This window comes from Balaenoptera physalus (assembly GCF_965194825.1).
Source record: "Balaenoptera physalus genome assembly, chromosome: 7".
NCBI classification, from domain to species: domain Eukaryota; kingdom Metazoa; phylum Chordata; class Mammalia; order Artiodactyla; family Balaenopteridae; genus Balaenoptera; species Balaenoptera physalus.
In genome coordinates this window covers 116,974,807-116,983,335 of record NC_138886.1, presented here as the reverse complement: position 1 = coordinate 116,983,335, position 8,529 = coordinate 116,974,807, and the positions used below count along the sequence as shown (strand labels likewise).

The 8,529-nt window shown below is 40.1% G+C and overlaps 1 long non-coding RNA gene across 1 annotated transcript in view; it reads left to right on the top strand.

Moving 5' to 3' along the window:
• Positions 1–214: 214 nt before the first annotated feature.
• LOC309664118 overlaps positions 215–8,529 on the top strand; it is a 106,847-nt gene continuing 98,532 nt past the window's right edge. The window contains exon 1 of the long non-coding RNA XR_014265630.1: positions 215–288. This is a non-coding gene — a long non-coding RNA (uncharacterized lncRNA). The remainder of the gene's footprint in view (positions 289–8,529) is intronic.

Sequence of the window (8,529 nt, the reverse complement as noted above, 5' to 3'; positions counted from 1 at the left end):
TTATGCTTTTAACATCTCCAGACACAACGCTTAAAATTAAGGGGTTTTTTGCTCTGGGAGTAAATCAGCAAAGTACAAAGATTGCAACTCTTGTTAATATTTTTTCATGAGGGGGCTTAACTGGATTTTAGCAAAATTGTGCTTTTCTCCCTTTAGCTTCTATCTTTCTGTTCTTATGGTCTTATAGGAAGAAACTCAGCGAACTAATATATATATATTTTTAAATTTATTTTATTTATTTATTTTTGGCTGTGTTGGGTCTTCGTTGCTGCGCGCGGGCTTTCTCTAGTTGCCGCCAGCAGGGGCTACTCTTCGTTGCGTTGCGCGGGCTTCTCATTGTGGTGGCTTCTCTTGTTGCGGGGCCTGGGCTCTAGGCACTTGGGCTTCAGTAGTTGTGGCACGTGGGCTCAGTAGTTGTGACGCGCAGGCTTAGTTGCTCTGCGGCATGTGGAATCTTCCCGGACCAGGGCTCGAACCCGTGTCCCCTGCATTGGCAGGCAGATTCTTAACCACTGCGCCACCAGGGAAGCCCTGAGAACTAATAGTTTTTAAAGAGAAAGCAGTATTCCTCCCCAGCGGGATCTTGCCTGAAGCAACCCCGTTTACAGGCGCTTGCCTGGGCGCTCAGCCCAGTCTGTTACAGACATGGTGCAGCACAGGTGTGGTAGAGCTGCAGTAATGAGTTGCATACGCTTCCAGTTACAGTCTCATTTATGATGTCATCAGGGTCCAAGAAAGCAAGAATATTACGAATTTTGTTAAAAAAGAACAAGGGAAGGTTCTGAGGCTCTTTTAAAAGTTAAGTATTCTAGGAATTATGATTAAAATCAAAATTTTGAACTCTTCCACAGCACCCATTTACAGCAAAGCATTCACCAATGAAAACTGCGTAGAGAGAGAACGTTGTAAAGTCCATGGGGAAAGAAAGGGGGAGGATAAAACAAGTTTTCCCGTAACGTCAGTTCAGGCCAACCTTGACCGACTACCATTCTACCTTCAAAGTGTGGTCCAATACATTGCTCTTAACACAAGTTCTGTTAACACTGGCTTTTAAACAGGATAAAAAAATAAAACCAGATTAATGACTTACCTTAAGTCTTAGCTTCATTGGACACTGCCAACAAAGCCTTGGGCTCCATAAAACTCTGATTGGCTCATGTACAATATTCAACCTCGAATTTTATCTTGGTTTCATTTAGAAGGATCTCTCCTGTCATGATCAAAGGTGGTACGCATGGCTCTCCTCTGGGGAGTGATCTGAATCTTCAGAATCTCCCTGCACCTCCAAACGGGATCTGGGTTAATATGAACTGCCTTGGATAAGGATGTATACTTGTGCTCCCTATTGTATTCACATGGAATAATCAAGTCATGCAATTCACACTTATACCCTTTTCTGTTGCACAAAAGTGTGAAATTGTCATAGAGGCAAATGCAAAAAAGTGCAAACGTTTCCACTTTGATTTTTGGCCCTACGCCATCTGGCAGGGAGGGGTGAAGGGAGTAAAAGCAAAGGGACCAGGGGAAGTATCAGCCTTTTTTGTCTAATGTTGTAGAGGTTCAGGTGTCAAAGAAGTGGGAGAAATGGAAGATTATCTCGAGAACAATTCTGAACTGTTTAGTCCCTTCCAGTGGAGACTGGTGACTCAGGAGCTGCAAGGCCAATCACGAGAGGATGGGATGAGGTCAGACACTTGACCCCAAAGCCTACTATTTAAAGCTAAAGCAAAGTGGGAGACAGGCCAGTCACAGACCAATCAACCAGCAGAATTCACCAAACCCAAGCAGAGCAGATGTTAGAACCACGATCCTGGGGCACACTGAAGATTAGAGTTGACCAGAGTTGATGAGGAGGTGGGAGTCTAAGAAGCGTCTCCATTTGGAAGACACAGTTCTTTGTGGTGGCTTCTTCTGTACACATGTGCCCTCCCCTGTCCTGAACATCGTGCTGTCTCCGGTATTCAAGGGGCAGCATTTGACAATGCTTCATCAGGTTGTCATCTCCCCCTCAACAAACCTTTCTAGGTGTGACACAGTTCACGCAGTTGTCACACCCACTGTCCTCAGACAAGTCTGTGTACCTGTGCTAATACATGTGTCTGTAACCGATAAGGCATCTGGAAGTCTCATGACAGCTAAAGAACTCTGTCCCTTCCTCCTTCTCTCCTTGGAAACTGATGCCCTTCCATCTTTCCATCTAAACACTTGTTCTTCCAAATTTTCTTTCCTTTTTTTATTACAAGATATTGAATATAGTTCCCTGCGGTATACAATAGGACCTTTTTGTTTATTTATTTTACCTGTAGTAGTGTGTGTCTGCCAATCGCAAACTCCTAATTTATCCAAATTTTCCATTCTCGCCAAAGCAAAGATAATTCTTCCAGGTGGCAAATCCGTCATTTTTGACTCAACCCTCCCCTTTATCTTCTCCATGGAATCCCATCCTGTCTGCCAATCACTGCTTTTGAGTTCATGTTTTCTTTTGTTTGGTTTTCCTCTCACTATCAACACCTAGACTAGACCCTCACATCAAACTTGGATACTTTGAATGGTCTTCTAATTTGATACGCTTGTTCCAGCCTCTCCTCTCCCAAATCTGGGATCCCTGAGAAGTCTCATTACCTGCAACACTAAGTCTAAACCCTTCCTGTGACGCTCAGTATCTGGCCCACTTTCTCTATCCATCCAACCGCGCTTCCCCCCTTACCCTCCTTATCACCCATTTCCCTATTTCCAGTTTTGCCATGTTTTTTACCCACTTCTTCTAATCAATTTTCCTTGCTTAGCACTATTCACAATAACCAAGACATGGAAACAACCTAAATGTCCATCGACAGAGGAGTGGATAAAGAAGACGTGGTACATAGATACAATGGAATATTACTCAGCCATAAAAAGAATGAAATAATGCCATTTGCAGCAACATGGATACAACTAGAGATTATCATACAAAGTAAGTCAAAAAGAGAAAGACGAATACCATATGATATCACTTATATGTGGACTCTAAAATATGACACAAATGAACCTATCTATGAAACAGAAACAGACTCTCAGACATAGAAAACAGACTCGTGGTTGCCAAGGGGGAGGGGGTTGGGAGAGGGATGGAGTGGGAATTTGGGGTTAGCAGATGTGAGCTTTTATATATAAGATGGATAAACAACAAGGTCCTACTGTAGAGCACAGGGAACTATATTCAATATCCTGTGATACACCATAATGGAAAAGAATATGAAAAAGAATATATATGTATAACTGAGTCACTTCGCTGTACAGCACAAATTAACACAACATTGTAAATCAACTATACTTCAATAAAATTAACAAAGAAAAAGAAAGTGACTGCTAATGGGTACAGGATTTCTTTGCGGGTGATGAAAATGTTCTGAAATTAGATACCTCAATAAAAAAGAAATAAAGAAAGAAAGAAAGGAAGGAAGAAAGAAAGAAGAAAGAAAAGGAAGAAAGGAAGGAAGGAAGGAGGGAAGAAAGAAAGAAAGAAAGAAAGAAAGAAAGAAAGAAAGAAAGAAAGAAAGAAAGAAAGAAAGAAAGAAAGAAAGAAAGAAAGAAATTTCCTTGCTTAAAATGCCTCCTCCTTTCTCTCTAGCTATCCAAATGCTACTTATCCTTCCAAGTTCATGCCAAATTATCTCCCTTAAGCCTTCTCTGAAAAATTCGGTCCCTTTGAATTCCACAGTCCTAACTGTCAATACCACACATTTAGGTATCTAGAAGATTATGTTTCGGTTTGTGATATTTAACGCATGTTTTAGAAATTCAAGTGTGCCTCCTTAAACTGCTTTTGAGAGCAATGGCTTTGTGATTCATTTCTCCTATATTAAGCTTTCTCCCCTGCAGGGAACAACAGGCACACAAGGGGTGTTTACCACATATTTATCACATATGCCTGAAAACATGGATAAAAGAAAAAAATGATATTAAGATGGACTCTTAGAAAGTCAGCTTGGGGTTCAGAGAGGTTTAAACACATTATACAGAAGAAATACTCAAAGACACTAAGAATGAAATATTCTTCTCCCTCTCTTCTTTGGACCAGCACCTACGTTGGCCCATTCTACTCTATTTTTTGGCCCTTTGACCAATTTCCGGGCTGCTAAATTGGCCTACATTCCAACTTCATCATTGGCAAGTAAGATATCACCTCCATATTTAAATAAATAGTTAACTCTGACCTCTGGCTTTACCAAGTGGAACAGTGTTTTCCAAAAACGGGACCCCGCTGCTCTGCCACATCCTTTGTGACTTGGGGAAGGGTCTGTTGCGATCCCCCCCACTTCCCTGTGTTGAGTTCACTTTCTCTTCCCCTGAAAATGACACCAAAGCAAGACAGTGGTAAAAGCAGAGCCCATGGGAAACGGGCTGAAGGATGAAGTAAATTTTATTTTGAGCCGAAAAACAGTTTCATTCTAAATAGCTAGCATACACAGTACTTTCAGTTAAACAAAATAATGTACTTTTTTATTAAGCACCAAAGAAGCAGAGAGCCTGGGCGAAGTAGGTTGCCAGCTCTGGATCCGCTCAGCAGTTGGGTGATCTAATAAGTAAACACTACTATAAAGGTAGAAAATATACCCAGAATATGAAAATTTATTAACAGAGTGAAAATTCTCCTCAATTAGTTCTTCCATATTCCATCTTCAGGGGCTGTAGCACAGTTGTTTAAAGTATGGAAGCCATGTAAATTTTGTAAAATCCTTAAAGGAAAGGAAAGCTGATTTTAGACTGTATAAACAACACTGGACTGAGATCCTGGAAAATTGAATTGGCATGTATAATCTACATGCAGAAGTAGAATCTGGGAGTAATTCAACAATTAATTTTGAATAAGAACATCTCACTTTTCTCATTCTTTCTTAACACACGTGATTTAGAATTTCAGTCATCAAGCCATAAGGGGTTGAAAATACGAAATTAGCTCACCACATTTATGTGTAGACAAGATTAACATTCAATAATGTGCTGACTCATCTCGCTCACGCTAAACGTATTATTTTCAGATTTGACTTAAATAGCTAAGTTACCACTTTATCTCTTTCTTTGTCCAAGCCAACCTCTTTCCTCCCTTCCTTTCGCAGGACCGTCTTTTCTTCTTGCTCACTATTATCAAACCAAGCCACAAATCTAATTAAGCTGTCTTGATGCCAAAATCTCTGCTCCTGGAGAAATGTATCATGCAGCACATCTAGGTAAGTGAATTAAAAACCCATCCAGGCAGGTATCTGGTGAATGTCTCAGTTCATCCTTGCATAATAAACTAGCTTCTCCTGCTCATTCATTTGTCAGTCACAGTAACTAAGGATTATTGTTTGCTGAATGTACGTGACACCAGCAATTTGCAGTCTGTTGGCAAGAAAATCAGGTTAGAATGACAGAGTGAGAAATTAAGCAGAAGCCTGATGTAATTAGCTACAACAATCAGGGCTCTAATTTCTGATTTATTGTTTCCTGTTTTCCTGCTGCGCTCCTCGCTGTGTATACTGTATGCGCTCCATATAGGCCAAACAATGGCCTTATCAGTCCTGGCAAAGTGAGAGGTCAGAGTTAACAATATTTATTTAAACAGGCAGGATGCTTCCCGCTGCAATTAGGAAATAACTATTACTAATAGGCCCTTGGCACTACTTCCTCATTTATACAATTTTTTTGGAAGGAAAAAAAAAAACAGAAACAAGAAGGAATTGGGATTCATTTCTTACAAATGCAGGAGAGTTGATTCATCTCTCTCTGGGGGACTCTTTCTTACTCTCAAAAGACCTATGATTCTAAATGAGCCAAACAAATCATTATTGTTATAGCTGAATATTCATAAAAATACGGAAAAGCATCCTTCCTGATAAATAGTACAGTTTTACCTTCAAAGTTCTATTAAAAGTTTATTGCAGATTGCTACCCACTCCCACCCCACCCCTGCCTTGGAAACTAGTATGTAATGAATTTCCTTGCTTTCCATCATTTAAACACAAACATAAAATGGAGTCAGGCATTCTTTTTATATTTTGAGAAGGTGTTCTTTAAAATTGCCTGTAGGATCTATTTTGAAGAGGAAAATTATGAGCATTCTTTTTTTTTTTTTTCTAGAACTAAGTTTCCAGTTTTTTAAATTTATTTTTATTTTTGGCTGTGTTGGGTCTTCGTTTCTGTGCGAGGGCTTTCTCTAGTTGTGGAAAGTGGGGGCCACTCTTCATCACAGTGCGTGGGCCTCTCACTGTCGCGGCCTCTCTTGTTGCGGAGCACAGACTCCAGACGCTCAGGCTCAGTAGTTGTGGCTCACGGGCCTAGTTGCTCCGCGGCATGTGGGATCTTCCCAGACCAGGGCTCGAACCCATGTCCCCTGCATTGGCAGGCAGATTCTCAACCACTGCGCCACCAGGGAAGCCCCAACACAGTTCTTTTCTTTTAAGTTGACAGATGCTCCTTGTCTTTTAATTCTCCCAATAGTCTACGAAATAGGAACTCATTTTCTCTACTTTACAGATAAGGAAACCGAGGCTTTGAAATTCAGTAACTTGCCTGAGGTTATTCATTCTCCACTAGGTGCTTAACTTTTTGTTCTTCAGCCTTACATCTTAAGATCTTAACACAGTAAGATTCTAACCAAACATCTGCACGGATACATGGAGATGAACACAAAAGTGTTCATTAAACTTTTATTAAAGCCATCTCAGCTAGATGAATTATCATTGGATACCAGAAAGCTAATTATCTGTCTGTAGACCCTCCAAGCCTTAATACTGTAGTAGCTGACAAAACATCAGCATGTTAGAGAATTCTAGTGCTCCCCTCACCCCTCCCCACTTCAACTTATGTCTGCTGCTCCTTCCTCAATAATTAAAAAAGAAAAAAAAAAAAAAAAGCTGGGCAGAGGCAGATAGCCAATAAGAATGAGGATCAAAACTCTCCATCTCTCTTACAGTCAGTAGATGTGGTCACACGTTGAAGTTCTGGTCAATGGTGTGAAGGAACGTGTTACGGGCAGGGCTCAGGAACCTCCTTAATGTCTGTCATTCTTGCCAATTGCTCCACGTGGGCAGTGATCCCACTTCCCCCGCCTTCTTCAGGACTTCATTCCAATCATCCTCCCCCTGTCTGTCATAAATCATCGATACTTTTCCTTTCTACTTGATTATTTTCAAAAGAATATGACCATGATTATATTTCACCCATTTTTATTTATATATTTATTTTATTGAAGTACAGTTGATTTACAATGTTGTGTTAGTGTCAGGTGTACAGCAAAGTGATTCAGTTATCCATATATATATATTCTTTTTCAGATTCTTTCTCACTATAGGTTATTATGAGATATTGAGTATAGTACCCTGTGCTATACAGTAGGTCCTTGTTGTTTATCTATTTTATATACAGTAGTGTGTATATGTTAATCCCAAACTCCTAATTTATCCCTCCCCCACTTTCCCCTTTGGTAACCACAAGTTTGTTTTCTACGTCTGTGAGTCTTTTTCTGTGTTGTAAATAGGTTCATTTGTGTCAGTTTTTAAAATTCTACATATAAGTGATATGATATTTGTCTTTCTCTGTCTGACTTACTTCACTTAGTATGATAATCTCTAGGTTCATCCATGTTGCTGCAAATGGCATTATTTCATTCTTTTTATGGCTAAGTAGTATTCCATTGTATATACGTACCACATCTTCTTTATCCATTCATCTGTCGATGGACACTTAGGTGGCTTCCATGTCTTGGCTATTGTAAATAGTGCTGCTATGAACATAAGTGTGCAGGTATCTTTTCAGATTAGAGTTTTTGTCAGATATATGCCCAGGAGTGGAATTGCAGGATCATATGGTAGTTCTAGTTTTAGTTTTTTAAGGAACCTCCATACTCTTCTCCATAGTGGCTGCACCAATTTACATTCTATTTCATCCATCTTTAAAAGAATCTTCTTCTGACCCCACTTACCTTGCCAGTTACCATCTCATTTCTTTTCTCCCCTCTGCTGAATTCTCAGAAAACATGTCAAAACTCGCTGTTTCTAATGTTTTAATTAATCCATCTCCACACTCCCATCGGAATCATTTCACTTCTGTCTGAAGAAATTCTCTCAAATCTTTGCTGCTTTGGGAGCTTATCAATACCTTCAAACAATTATTTTAAACTTTTGCCCAGATTTTCTAGTTATTCTTGGTAAGAGTACTGGTTTGAAATGAGCTAGTATGTTATCGCAGGAAGCAGAAGTCTCACTGGATGTCTCCCTGGCAGACCTCTCGCCCAGATTCATATATTCAGATGCACGCTTCACATCGCTGTACAGATGGCTAATAGCTCAAACAGTATTGAAACCCTGGCCTTCCCCTCACCACCTGCCCCCACCCCACCAAATCCTCACCAACCAACCTCATCTACTAGGTAATATCATCTTACTTGGTAATATTATCAACCTTTTAGTTGGTCAACCTCGAATCCTTGGAGTCATCTTTTATCTCTCTTTTTCCCCTCAGACCTCCTAGTCAATCTTCTGAGATTCTGTTGACTTCATCTTCAAG